This window comes from Drosophila biarmipes, chromosome 2L, assembly GCF_025231255.1.
Source record: "Drosophila biarmipes strain raj3 chromosome 2L, RU_DBia_V1.1, whole genome shotgun sequence".
NCBI lineage: Eukaryota > Metazoa > Arthropoda > Insecta > Diptera > Drosophilidae > Drosophila > Drosophila biarmipes.
This window is the reverse complement of record NC_066612.1, coordinates 22,505,446-22,518,872: the sequence shown is the minus strand read 5'-3', so window position 1 is coordinate 22,518,872 and position 13,427 is coordinate 22,505,446.

Sequence of the window (13,427 nt, the reverse complement as noted above, 5' to 3'; positions counted from 1 at the left end):
CCTTGAATAGAAAGGGACAAGGCGACTAACATAGGGATGCCAAAAGCTTCCGCATTTACAATCGGTGTTGGAAAAAGCCGCAGCACAGCTTTTCTGGTATATATCGTCAAGTAGTTGCTTCAATTTGGCTGCAAACTTTGGTCATACCGCCGCCTCAGTCGTCTGTGTGTGTGTGTATTGTATGCATGTGATGTAAGGTCATTCGCGTGAAAATATCAGCGAGGAAAAATCGAATTTTTGTGTTTTGTGTGCTAGGTAAATGCGAAAAAGAGTGCAAAGTCGATCGGTTTAAGGCCCAGCCCGAGTGCCAGCGGTGAAAGTGTGTGCCCGCCTGAGCATTGTTCGCGTGAAAAGTCGCCGAGAAGTCAAAGGTGCTGGGTTGCCCAACGCAAAAATTATGACGAAAAGCACACCAGTACATCTGCCAGTGCCTCTCTTACACACGCACACGCAGCAGAGCAGAGGAGCTGGAGAGCGAGAGCTAGAACCTAGAGTTGTCAACGCTTTGCGAGGAATTTCGTCATTGAGCGGTGTACATGTGTACGAATGTGTTGTGTGTGTGATGTGCGTGCCCCGCTCGTTGTGTGTGTGTGCGAGAGTGCGTTCATGTGTATTGGTAGTTTGTTCTCTTTTTTGGTAGTAAAACACAAAAGAAAAATCATCGGGGGAAAATGTGAAAAATGTACATAATTCGAAACCTAGTCTGCGGCAAGTGCTCGCCAGCCATTGCCCGAAAATCGTGCTGAGATGAAACACCGCGCACCGATTGAAAAACTATTACATAAATAGTGCAAAGTGTAAATGTTATTGAAGGCAAAAAGGCAGAGCAGCGGATGAAAAAAGCGCCGCGCACGCTGTCGTCATCGCTGCTAAAAAGAAGAAAGCGAAAAGGAGAAAGATTGAGACCCCCTCACCAAAAAACAAAAGAAAAAACAAAATGAATTACGAAAATCCTTAACGCGTTACTACTACTATGCCGAAAAGTGCTTAAAAATATCTGTGTGTGGGTGCTTGCCCAGCTCTCTTGTACATACTCCAGTGTGATGTATGATGCAGATTACTGTACATCCCATGAACTTTTCGTTAATGCTGTAAATAAACTTATAACATTTAATGCGTGCGAGAGTGTGGGTGTGGGGAGTACGGCCCTGCGCGTGTGTGAGTGACCTCGTGTGCGTGTGTCGCGTGCTCCGCTGGTGTTGGTGTATCTGCCAGTGTGTGCGAGTGTGTGAGTGCGGCGGCAAGGAGTGTCATGCGTAAATTTTTTCTCCACAACCCCCTTTTCCGGCCCTTCCACTCCCCTTTCCCAACACTGACCCACTGGCGAGGCCTATTCAACCCACCAGCAACAACAAAAACAAAGGCGGGCGGCAGCAGCTCCTTTGCTCCAACGAGCTCTATCTTGTTTTGCCGTTTTAATCATATGCGGGCGCAGAGAAAGGAGAAAGGCAGCGAGAACGGGAGATACGCAGCAGAGGAGAGGAGACAATCACGTCATCCAGCCTGCCTTGACACACCGACATCAACATCGATACAGTGATGGCTCTCGGCTAACGAACAACGGCTCAAAATGGCTCAGCTCGCTCTAATTGCAGTACCCGGTGCTTTCGGCCAAATCGAGCCCAGTTGCATACTTTGCGGGTGCAAGTGGGTGGCGAAGGTGGGGTTTCTTGGCTATTCAACCGCCAGGAACAGTTGTTCAGGAAACCCCCCAGTAAGGTCTTCGATGCTTCTGTTAATACTTTCGAATGGTTTTGAACCTGTTTTAAATCGCAGACACACTTTCAATGCATTCTTCGCGAAGAACAAGTGCAGTACAAGCTAGCTTAAGTTTAAAAACAGGCGTCAATGGAATTTAGTCCGCTGTTGAATGATTCCTATTTATTTAATGGATACCCCTTCCAATTGTATGGAATGAATGAATGAGTCAGGAATAACTGACTTTTCAGTTCGATTCAAAGTGCAGAGGTATTGTTTCGTATTATTAAACCAAGGGAAGTCTGTTGACTCAAACCTTGCTTAGAATTTTTCTGCGGTTATTAGCTGACCAAAGGCAGGCCCAAAGCATTTCTTTAATGTAGTCGACATAACACTCGTTTAAGTGAGCTTATTGACCAGATGAACACGAAGGAGAAGAAACGAGCGCGTGAGTTCGATTTCGGTGATGCAGCTCAGTCATATCTTCTAAGCCTGTTAATTAAGGCAATTAAACTGGCCCCTCCCCCCAAAACGCTTCGCTCTTATTATTAAATTATACCCTTTTCGGGCATCCAAGTTCGATTTTTGGCCCCAGCTCGAAGCAGCATCGTCTGTGTGAGTGCCGCTTGAGAGCGGGTGCGAGTGTGTGTGGGGGAGGGGGAGGGGGCGCGCTTGAGCGAGTGTGCGGGAGAGCAAATAAACTGAGTCATGGCTGGCGATGACGTTATGCTGCTGCTCTTTTGGCTCCACTACATTCCGCTGGCCAAGTTGCGGCTGGGGCAATTTGTCTCCAAAGTGTTTATGCTCAAAGTTTGCCAATAAAACGCGAAGGAAGGAGCAGAACTGTGGCGCAAATGCCCGCACACAACTGCCATGGCATTTAGCATTCGATTGACCTCGAGGCCAGCAGCAAATCGATAGCATTGTTTCTGGGCCTCCTCCGAATCGATGGCCTGCCGCAAAACCACCACCCGCTCCGCCCCAGCGCCCCAAAACACGGATGCGTACTCTAGTTTGTGTGGGCTCCATCGTGAATCTCACTTTAGTCGAACCCAACTCGAAACTATAGAAAATCGTCAGGTTTGAAAGTAACTCTCGTAACCCTGCTGGCGAGATGAACTGCCATTGCCCGTAACAAGGATAGATTTCCCCGGGTTTCTCGTCTTTTCATAATCCTTATGAGAATAAATGAAATTATCTTTCAGTAGAATCAAAACAGATGATATCACAGTTAATATGATTCATGAAGTGTGAGCTGACTTACCAAAGCGAGTGGTCAATAGTTGCATGTTAGTGGATGTCTTCCGCTAGCACGTTGTAAGTTTCCTCTTTGGTTCCATTGGTTAGTGAAAAAGAAGTTACCTAAATGTCTAAGTTTTCGGGTATATAAAACATAAATACACATAGGGTAATTAGTTTATTTCATCAATCACATTATTGCAACCAATTTTTGGCACGCGTCGGTCGAAAGTGTGCTATCAACTTGAGGGCCTTGGAAAATCTGTGACCTGTACAACTAAACTAAGCCAATGTCATGGAAATTTACTTCTAGAATAATATTTCCTTAACTTTAATCTAGACAAGGGAAACTGAGTTAATGAAAACAGTGCAGCTACGAAAATAATGAGTTTGTTTTCTGTATTGGGCTTTATTTCTGCCAGCATTGCGAACGTTGTATATTAGGTTGCAAACACCTCGTCGAGTACTATATACCCTTGATCGTTACGCTCAGCGGGTAATGCGAACAGCTGATTTCATATTTGTTCTCGCAAATTTGTAAAAATAAATACCGCTGACCAATAATAAATGCGACGAGTCGACCCCGCACTCGCCCGCCGCCCCGATCCACCGCCCATGTCGAATTAGCAAAGTTCCCTGCCCGAATATTCCCGATATTCATTCTGTGCGAACCGCACAGAACCGCCCGAAACCAGTGCGGCAGAGCGAGCGGGACGGCGATGGCCAGGGCGGTCAGTGGGGACGGTCTGGTCTCTGGGACTCTGCGACTGGGCCGCGGACATCTGACGTCGTTGTTGACCATGCTTCGCCGAGATACAGTACATATCATGTGGCCAGGGCGTTGCTGGTGGTGGTGGAGCGGACGGTGGCCCCGTATTTGTTCAAAGTACTGCATTGGGGCTTTATCTTAATGCGATATAATGAGGGTCTGATCCGAGGCACGTTACGGAAACAGTTCTACTGCTGTTCATCTGCTGATGCCAGCACGTCTTGTGGCGGTAAACAAAACGCGAGCGCTTTGATTTAGCGATGTCAGTTTGACGGTTTTATTGCCAGAATTTTGAAAATGTATCTTCACTGGTGTTTGTAGTACACAAAGCTCACAATTGTTTTAAAAGTGTTTATAGGGAGATGCTTATTTGTTTGCTTCATTTCATGTCTAGTACTAGAAAGTTGACTAAATGTTGAACAGCTCAAGGGTATGCCTTTGCGGTGCTGAATCTGTTGTATCCCTAAACGCATTAACACTCAACATAAAACACCCTTAAGATACTTTGAGAACCCTGCAAATCTGTACGAGGCGTGGGGTTTTCAAATTTGTCAGCGCTTCTGTAGTTGTGTGCCTCTTATCTGTACTGCTTTGTCAGCAATTGTCGCCCTGCGCTGATAAGAGTGGAAAAAGTTGTTCTGTCGACGGATCCGCAATACGAAATTCTGAAAATAATAGATCTCAGCTCTGCTGATGTTATCAGCATGCGGACGTCATGCAGTGGGGCCAACAGAACGTTATTTTTCTTCGATCGTCAGCTAATTGGCCGTAATTACTCTCAACAGTGTAACTTGGACAATGTAGTTCGGATTTTCTGTGTGCGTTTTAGTGGGTGTTAAAACTTTTAAGATACCTACATTTTTGGAAAATAGTGTAATTAGTTATTTACTTATAAAACGGTACTAAAGAAGAAATCTATAGGCGCGCAAACGACTTAGATCACTACAGTTGCTATATTTTAAGGGTAGAGAGCGATTCAAACTCAACTGCTTAATTTCAAGATGGTTTAAATGAAATGTATTACCCCTTAATTTGATTTCAGCTCACATAAAGCAGAATCATTTATATTCTTGATATCGATGTTTTTATTTAGAGATTTGGGTATAAGGTAAATTATAGTATGCTCAAATCTGGTTTTCGACGTTGGACTGGTTAAGACAACGGCTGCACGGAAGTGCTACTAAGGCCTGTAGCGGCTGAAATCCACTAACAACAGAGGGTAACACAACTATAGATGAGTTTTAGTCTTGAATCATGCTTCTGGTTAATTTGGGACAGCTTTTGAAGGGGTTTGAGTTGCCTGGAGACTTCTAGTAAAACCATTTTGCAGGGCATCGACACTTCAAGAAGTGCGTGGGATTGATATTTGGTTCGCCATTTTGTGAGGCCCTCGCAGTCGGCCTGGTCAAGATAACGGCCGGACTATAGCGATAAGCTGGCGAGAGACTGTGTGTCAAAGGGAACCCAAATCACTGCGTCGACGGCGCTGCTGCAGCGACGCCGGCAGGGGCACTGACGCCCGCTGCGGCGAAGGCGGCTACTCGCGTCCGTTGGTCATGTGTGCGGTTCAGTCTGCTCGCTGAATTCGCCGCGGTCGCTCCGTTCGCTCTGTTCGCTCTGTTCCGTTCGCCTCGTTTGGGCCCGTTCGTCAAAGTTCGTTCGCTTTCTGTGTTCCCGTTGCGCAACAGCAACAACAAGTAGTACAAGTACGGCCTACCTTGCAGGATTAGCAACCACAACAATGGCCGCTGGCTGAAAAGCAGCTGGAAATTGTTGCGTCCCTGTGAAACATAATTATTCGCTCTCCGCCTCGCCCTCCTCCGCCCCTCCCGCCCTCTTGCTGGCCGTGTCTAGCAGAAAATTGTATTTTCGTCGTCAACGTGCCATAATTTCTCTTCTTTTTGCCAGCAAAAAAATAGAATTTTTGGACTGGGACAAGTTTGAAGCGTGTATGTGTGTGCCTGCAAGAGCTTTTCCGAGTGTGTGTTTTCACATGGCAGAGAAAGTCAGCGTAAAATTAGCAGGAGCAGTCGCACCACCCCGACCCCCAAAGTGAACAGCACGTGTTGGACAGCGTTAACAAATAAACATAACATAAGAAAAACAAATTGCAATTTATATTTAGTTGAATGTTAAATGTTGTTCGTTCGGCTCTCGTTTTGATTTGGTTTTTGAATCCTTGAGTCCGCTCCTCCCCGCTTTCACCTTTTGTACCTAATAATGTATATGTTTTAAAAATTGTACTCTCCTTCTTTTTTCTGTACTCTTTCTTTCGCTGACTCTTAATTTTTTGCTTTTGCAAAATGAACAAAATTAAAACCGAACCGAATGACAACAAAAAGAAGGAGAAGAGTACAAAAAGTTTACCTTCAAACGAAAGGAAAGGCGAATAAGACATTTCTAAACATTTTATTTGCGAAAATAACCAATGAATTAAGAACGAAATAGAAAAGCTGGAAGTGGAAGAGCAAAAGGAAAAAGCTGGTCTAAAAGTAAATAGAAAATTCGCATTCAGGCAAAACACCAAGAGGGAGACCCAAAACAATCCAACCAACAACAACATCAACAGCATCAACTAATATCAAATTAAACAACTGAGCCCAAAACCGTATACATTTAAAGATCTATTTATAAATAATTATTTACCATAATGATTTAGTAAGTTAAGCTTAAAGTACAAAAAGAAAGTAAAGAAAAAGAAACACCACAACCCACAATAACCAACCAACACAAAAATCAATCATTAAACGGAGTAAAATTCGCAAACCTATAATAAATGCAAATGACAAGGAAATAACGAAAACGACTACAACACGTCACCAACAACCACAACAACACACATCGGCAGCATAATTAATAACAACCAGCAACAACAACGGATCAATACCAAAGATGGAGGCAAAATTCTTGGCTAGCGCTCTTTCATTCCTCTCGATATTTTTAGCGATTTCTGGTCAATCACTTGGTGAGTACAGCCCCAACCACCTCATAGACAACCCCTACAATAAGCATTATGATAAACAAAGGAGTCCCCTTACCTATAAGCTGTCCCCACAAGACCCCTCCGCCAACATCTACGTATGTACATAACTATCCCCACGTAGCACTCGAGGATAAGGGAATAACATAGTACACTGTACATATGTAGAAAACGTATGGGTAAACTGCAGCTGTGATAGCAGAAATTGCAAAACAGAATACAACCGAACCGAACAAAGCAACACAAAGCGGGAAAAAACGAAGGGAATAAATGAAACAGAAGATTGTTTGTGGCTTACTAAAACACCCAATAACCTTATACCACGCCCCTAATTGCCCCCCCGCCTATAACAAACTACACCCACATATGCATGTGAGTACCTTTGGGCGGGGTGGCACCCACCCGTCATTGCCCCCTTCCTAGTTCACCTCACTTCCAGGCACCAGCCACAAAAACGGAAGCAAACAGTATTAATAAGAGGTGACAGGTGGTAAAGTTATCAAACGAGTCAAAAACTGGTTCACTAGCCATACACATTTTCCATTATAAGATCGTCTCGAACAAGGTTCCGTCAAATCCTACAAAAATTAATAGAAGCAAGGGACTGTCCCATACCCACTACTCTGCTAAGGGGAGTGCGAGCAAGATGGGTGTATGCAAGCAGCGGAACTGTCCCCAGAGTTGCACAGCACGCCCCCTAGCGTCGATCCCAATAAGTAACGGATGCCTAAACATTTTAATGGATGGTGCGAGTTAAAAAAGGGTTCGCATGCGGGCCAGTATTGATAATAGAAACAAAGTCCCATCTTTAGCGTTAGGGGTGCATCCTGCAGGAACAGACCCTAGAATCGACAAGCCCTAATCCTAACTCCTACGGACTGACGGACATTGCGGTTTTAATTCGTCGAGTAATCCCAAGCAAGAATATATGTACATTGCACTTAATAGGCTCTGAAAAACTTACCTGTACCTGTAACATACTTTCCGACAAGTATGAAAGAATATATATTCTCTTCGATAATATTTATTTTTTTTATCGCGCAGAAGGAGGATACCTTTCTTCAAAAAGCTCTTTTCAGATTCAGATTTAAGGGAGTTTATTGCAACCCACATTTCAGTAGCGGCAGAAAATCCATTATCCTATTAAAACTCTTTCACAATTTTGAAAGGCAACTTTCACCACAAAATGGACAATCACATTTCTTTTTTGTCCGGCTTTGTGCATTCCGTTTTGATATTGCAACACGTCCACCCACCCAGTTTCTCCCATTGGACAAGGTCTCTTCTGCATTCTACTGTTTTGGCCTTTGGTATTGCTTTTTGGTTCATATTGTTGGCTCGACTGGTTGGACTTGGGATTGGATTGCTGTACTGCCATATCGACGTTGCTTATGTTTTCTCATTGCCGCTTCTTCTACGTACGTTTTCCGTAGCTTTTCCTTGCGCGCGACCGCATTCATTTGATTTCCAATTTTCCACACAATTGAGAGAACAGCAGCGAGTGCCGAGTAGAAGAGCAGAGGAGAGGAAGAGTATCAAGTTCATTTCGTTTCTAGTTGGGCAATCTGTAAGACTCTCTGTTTAGCTTTAGGCTATTTTACATGCGGTCCAATAATTACGGGCTGGCTCTGCTCCTGGCCCGCTTGTTTATATTAACTTCAGCCGACCCGAAGCGACTCTGTCTAAAACGAAACGATTACGGATTTACCGATACCTACCCGATACGTTCCCGATATGTACCCGATATGTATCCGTTACGAACCGGTAGCGGCCTGCATTTTGTTTACTTTCGGAACTGAGCAACTGGCAACGCACCTTCCACTGAGGTTTATCTACGATCCCCGGGCAGGCGGTTCGATCTATTTATTATTCTATGCGTACTATCCATTTACCTATTCTGCTATGTTCCATCCATCTACCCGACCGGCTGAATGTCTCACTGTCTGGCTCACTACCAAGACCTACGTATGCTCATGAATTTTGATTTTTTGCCGTTCTGTTCGGCTGCTTTTGTTTTGTTTCGTACATTATTTAGCCCCATGCAGCTATTTTCACATTCAAGGTGTATTAATTGAGATTTTTTTGCCGTTCATATGCTGGCATTTATTCATAGTTGATTGAGGGTATTCGGGACAGGGCGTATGTAATTTAAGGTTATATACACGTCTTTATTAGGTTCTGCGATTGATTTATTCAACTACTACATGTGAAAAAATTGGGAGGCGGCTATCCATAATGCTGATTATGGATATCTGGCTATAAATATGAGAAGTGAATCGAGAAGTTTTAAATAGGGCATGCATTATAATAGTGCTTGTATGTTAGCTAATTGTAAATTGCTTATTTTTGCCAGTTTGAATTTATGTACATATTCTGTTCCTCATTCTCTTTAAAGTACCACATTTTCAATGATTTTGGGAATTGTTTACGTAAATTAGCATCTGAAATTAAAGAAATTTTTCAGGCACGCATTGAAGCAAGAAGGCGCCCGAAAAAGTATGAAAAGCGCTCCCTCCAGGGAAATAATACGGGAGGCAGAGCTAAAAGATGTACATACTATATGAACATTAGGGAGGGTTGATTTGTAAGGGGCAAAAAAGTGGAAAATCGTATGGGGTAACGTAATCTTTAAATTGTAAGCTATATTGCCGCACAATCCCATGGTCTAAAAAGGCGTTTGACAGCGAATAAAATATTATTTTTTAAAGAAAATTGTTAGTTTTTCAATTTGTAGGCTCCCAAATCGAACCACCTTAACGTACATATGTTCGCTATACATGAATCATTTGCGTTCTGGGGGCGGGGAGTGTCAGACCGAAAGCCAGAAAGCCAATATGAAGAAGCATTCCTTTGTCTCTTCGCTGAATTTTCCCCACACCACTTCAAAGCAATTTTCAGCTATTGGCGGAAAACCACGTGTTGTCCAGGTGTTTATGCTGCGGACGAATGTGCGAAGAGCCGAAAAATAAGGCTGTTTCTCCCTTACTCTACCCCAAGCTTATTCCATAGGTCTTGTCACATATAGGTACTTTTTGTTTTTTCATTTTTTGCAAAATATCCGAGCAGGTGGAATGCCTTGGCAAGTGCTTTCATTTCGGCTGTTAACTGCGCACGTTTGGCTAACCAGTTTCATTTCGCCATGTTTATTTAATGACATTTTCATTACATTAATAAATGTCAAATATTTAAATTTCGGCTCACCCAGCAAAGGAAGCTTAAGCAAACAAGGAGCGTAAAGCGAAACCGAAGCACAGTGGGTTGAAAATGGGTTAAAAGGAGTGTTATGGAACCTTTCGGTTAGAAAATAAAATCATATATTAGCGATTATTTCGAAGTATATTTCTTAAATAAAGAAAATTAGGAACTTTAACGTGCCGTCATTTAAATGTCAAGCAAAAAATTAAATAAAATTGCTTTGTAAAAAATGAGTTAAAGAATTATAATTAGTGTAAAAAAGAAAAATTATAATGTTTATTCATAAACATTTGGAATCTGAATAGGAAGGAGACGTTTTTGACCCCATTACGTATATGTATATATTATTATATGTATATATAGCCATGTCCGTCTGTCCGTCAGTTTCTACGGAAAATAGTCTCTCAGTTTTAAAGCTATGGGGCTGAAACTTTATTAAAAGTCTTCTTTCTTTTTAGTAGGATCGGAAGACTATATTTTATATCTCCCGTAGGAATACCTTGGTGTTCTAAAAAATATATCCTCCTTTGCTTGGAAATTACATTTTTTAATTAGTTCTGTTTTATTTTGATCAAAATGTATGTATATCATATAGCTGCCACAGGAGTAATCGAAAATTGGTTATTGGACAAATAATATGAACAAATTATGGCTTCGGTGTTTTTCGACATACTATCTTGTTCTATTGGGAATATCAGTTTTTGTGTATCCAAGAATTTTGAAGTTGACTTTCTTCCTTTTTGTATATCAGACATATAATGTTTGGGGCATAAATCAAGCCCTTGCTCTGTGTCTCAAGAGGATTTGGCTTTAACTCCTTGAATTGCTGACAACAATTCAATGCTGTTCTCCTCTCCTTTGTCTTTGCTGCATTCGCTATAAAAATACTTTACAACGGCACAGATTGTCTTGGGGTATCTGCATTTTGCATTGAATGCGAGATGATTTGTGCGATACGGGAGGGGAGGTGTGGGCAGAGGGACAGGGGGCAGGCCATGGGTGCCTGCCTCTTTTGCGCAAACATTATTTTTATTAAGACAATAAACATGAAATGTAATTTCCCTTTCAATGTCATCGTTGCCTGGCGTTGGCTCAGTTTCGCTCAGTAGAGTTTGGTCTCGGGCTGGGATGGGCTCGTGTCCTGTGGGTTCCCTTTCAGGACTGCCGCACACACATTGAGAAAGGCGTCGTGGTGAACGAAAGGCTTGGCTGGCAGTTTCTGTGTTCCGCAGCCATGGTGCTATAGAGCTTCAGCGTGGGCGTGGCATTGGCTGGCACTTCCCCGCCGGGGGCCCTCCCCACTCCCCCGCCGCTTCTGATTGCACATTGTCTGGAATTCTGCGATTGCAGTGGAAAACTCTCTGGCCCTGTCTCTTTTCGACTGGCCGTGGCACACGGCACTGCTCGTTCGCTCGTACCTTTCTCTCCTTTCTCCGCTTCTTCTGCCTGTTCTTCTGGCTCTGGCTCTTGTTGTTCTTCAGCACAGAGGTTGCCTTGTGTTTCCGGTCCGTGCCAGATAATGGTTGCTTAAACAGGGCACGTCCTCGGATACATATGCGAAGGTGCATTGTAGGTATGCCTTGTACACAGAGAAAATTAGGCCCAACTCCAGCTACATTCAAAAGCCACTGAGGATAATTGAGTTAAACGCAATCAACTTAGTTTACATGTGCCAGCATTTTATTGGTTTCACTTGGACAGTTTGACATTGGTGTTTGAATCAATCAACATTGCATTGGCTAGAAGTATAGCTATTATAATGCCTGGCCCCAGTAAACCCTCGTGTAGCTGGTATCAACATCATCCTTGCAGTTGATATAGCCCCCTCTGAACACAGTCGACCGAATTTAATACGCTTGATATTACATACGTTATCATAGCTAAGGCATCTTGCAGGATCATCTCCACCTAGGTTCTAGTGACGCAAGTTGAGAGCAAAATGCTGATTTTTATGACTCACAATGGCGGAGTGAAATGGCCACAAATCAGCGATTTGGCAACCTTGACTTTTGAGCGGCCTCCTTCTTTTCGCGCAGTGTGCGCATATGCGTGTGCAGCTTTCTGTGATGCATTTTCCTGCTAATTGGCGGTGGTAAGGGAAGGACACGGAGCACAAAACAAAGTTGTACTCCAACGCCCTTATCTAAAACTGCCCCTTCCCCACCGCTACTCGACTTCGTGGTTGTTGCTCTTTTATTAGCAGGTACCCGATAAAAGCTTAAAGTTCACACATTCGGCAGACCTTTAATACTGCTGTATCCGTGCTTATTTGTCTGCGTGCGGGCTCCAATATTTGCCTTTGTTATAGGCTAAGTATTGTATTTAAAAATAAATATAGTGCTATTCCTGATTTTTTCTGCGTGAGAACAATAAAAATATACGTAGCGCTGCTGTTTCTCTCTCTGTTTGCTCTTAAAACATTCTCCTTCCGAAATGTCAAGTTTTCCTTCGGTTTGCATATTTTCAACTCTTTTTTCGCACTTTAAGACAATTGCGTGTGGCCCACTGTGCCGTGCCACATATATACATTTGTATATTTCTATCTATAGATCATATGGATGTGTGTTTTTTGAATGTCTGACTGTCTGCCAGAAGTGCTGTGTTTGACTTTTCATAGGCGGCAACAAAAAGCAATGCCAAACCAAAGAGTCGCCAATAACGTCACCAAAGAAAATGCCACCCCCCGCAGCCCTTTTCCCGCCCAATCAATCAGCAGCCCCGTGTGGGGCATTTGACCAGGCAGAGTGTAATACACATGCATACGTACATGTATAAATTGCTCATTTTTTGTTCTATTTTCCTCAAATATTTTCTTTTTTGAACGACTGTCTGGGAATTGTTGTCGCTATTTCCACGAAAGAGAGGAATTTTTCCATTGTGAGGATGGGTGAGAATGTATAGAAAGAGTCGTAGAAGAGAACAACGCCAACCCCAGACAGCAGGCTTAGATTTTGTGGAATTATGCAGTTCATCTGGTAGACCTGGGAGATCTAAAAAATGTAATTTTTAAACTTAACTACCGAGTGTTATATTCATACTTTCAGTGTACAATAATGGATAATGGAGCTAGAGATATGCTTCCAGAAAATGTGTCTTTCACTAGCTTAGCTATAGCGGCATCTAGCGCATCCTTGCGTCACCTAGCGACACTAAGCTGATTTGCTGCATGTGGTATACAATCTAAACTGATTTTGCTAAATAATAATTATATTTGCTATGTCGATTTCTTCCGAAATATTCCAAAATGTGGCAGCTAGACGGTTTCTAGAGCACCCTGCTGCTGTTTTAAGCTTGCGCTGCGCAAGAGGCTCAAGGATCCACATGCCTAAACCTGGCTTTCTAACTTTTGTAGTTACCAAGATCTCCGCTTCCATGCGGATGGAAAGACAGACGAACATGGCAAGATGGACTCGGCTGTTGTCCCGATCATGAATATATATACCTTATGGGTCGGCAAATCGTACTTCTACCTGTCACATACTTTTAAACGAATCTAGTATTCCCTTTTACTCTACGAGTAACGGTTATACCATTTTGAAATTATAA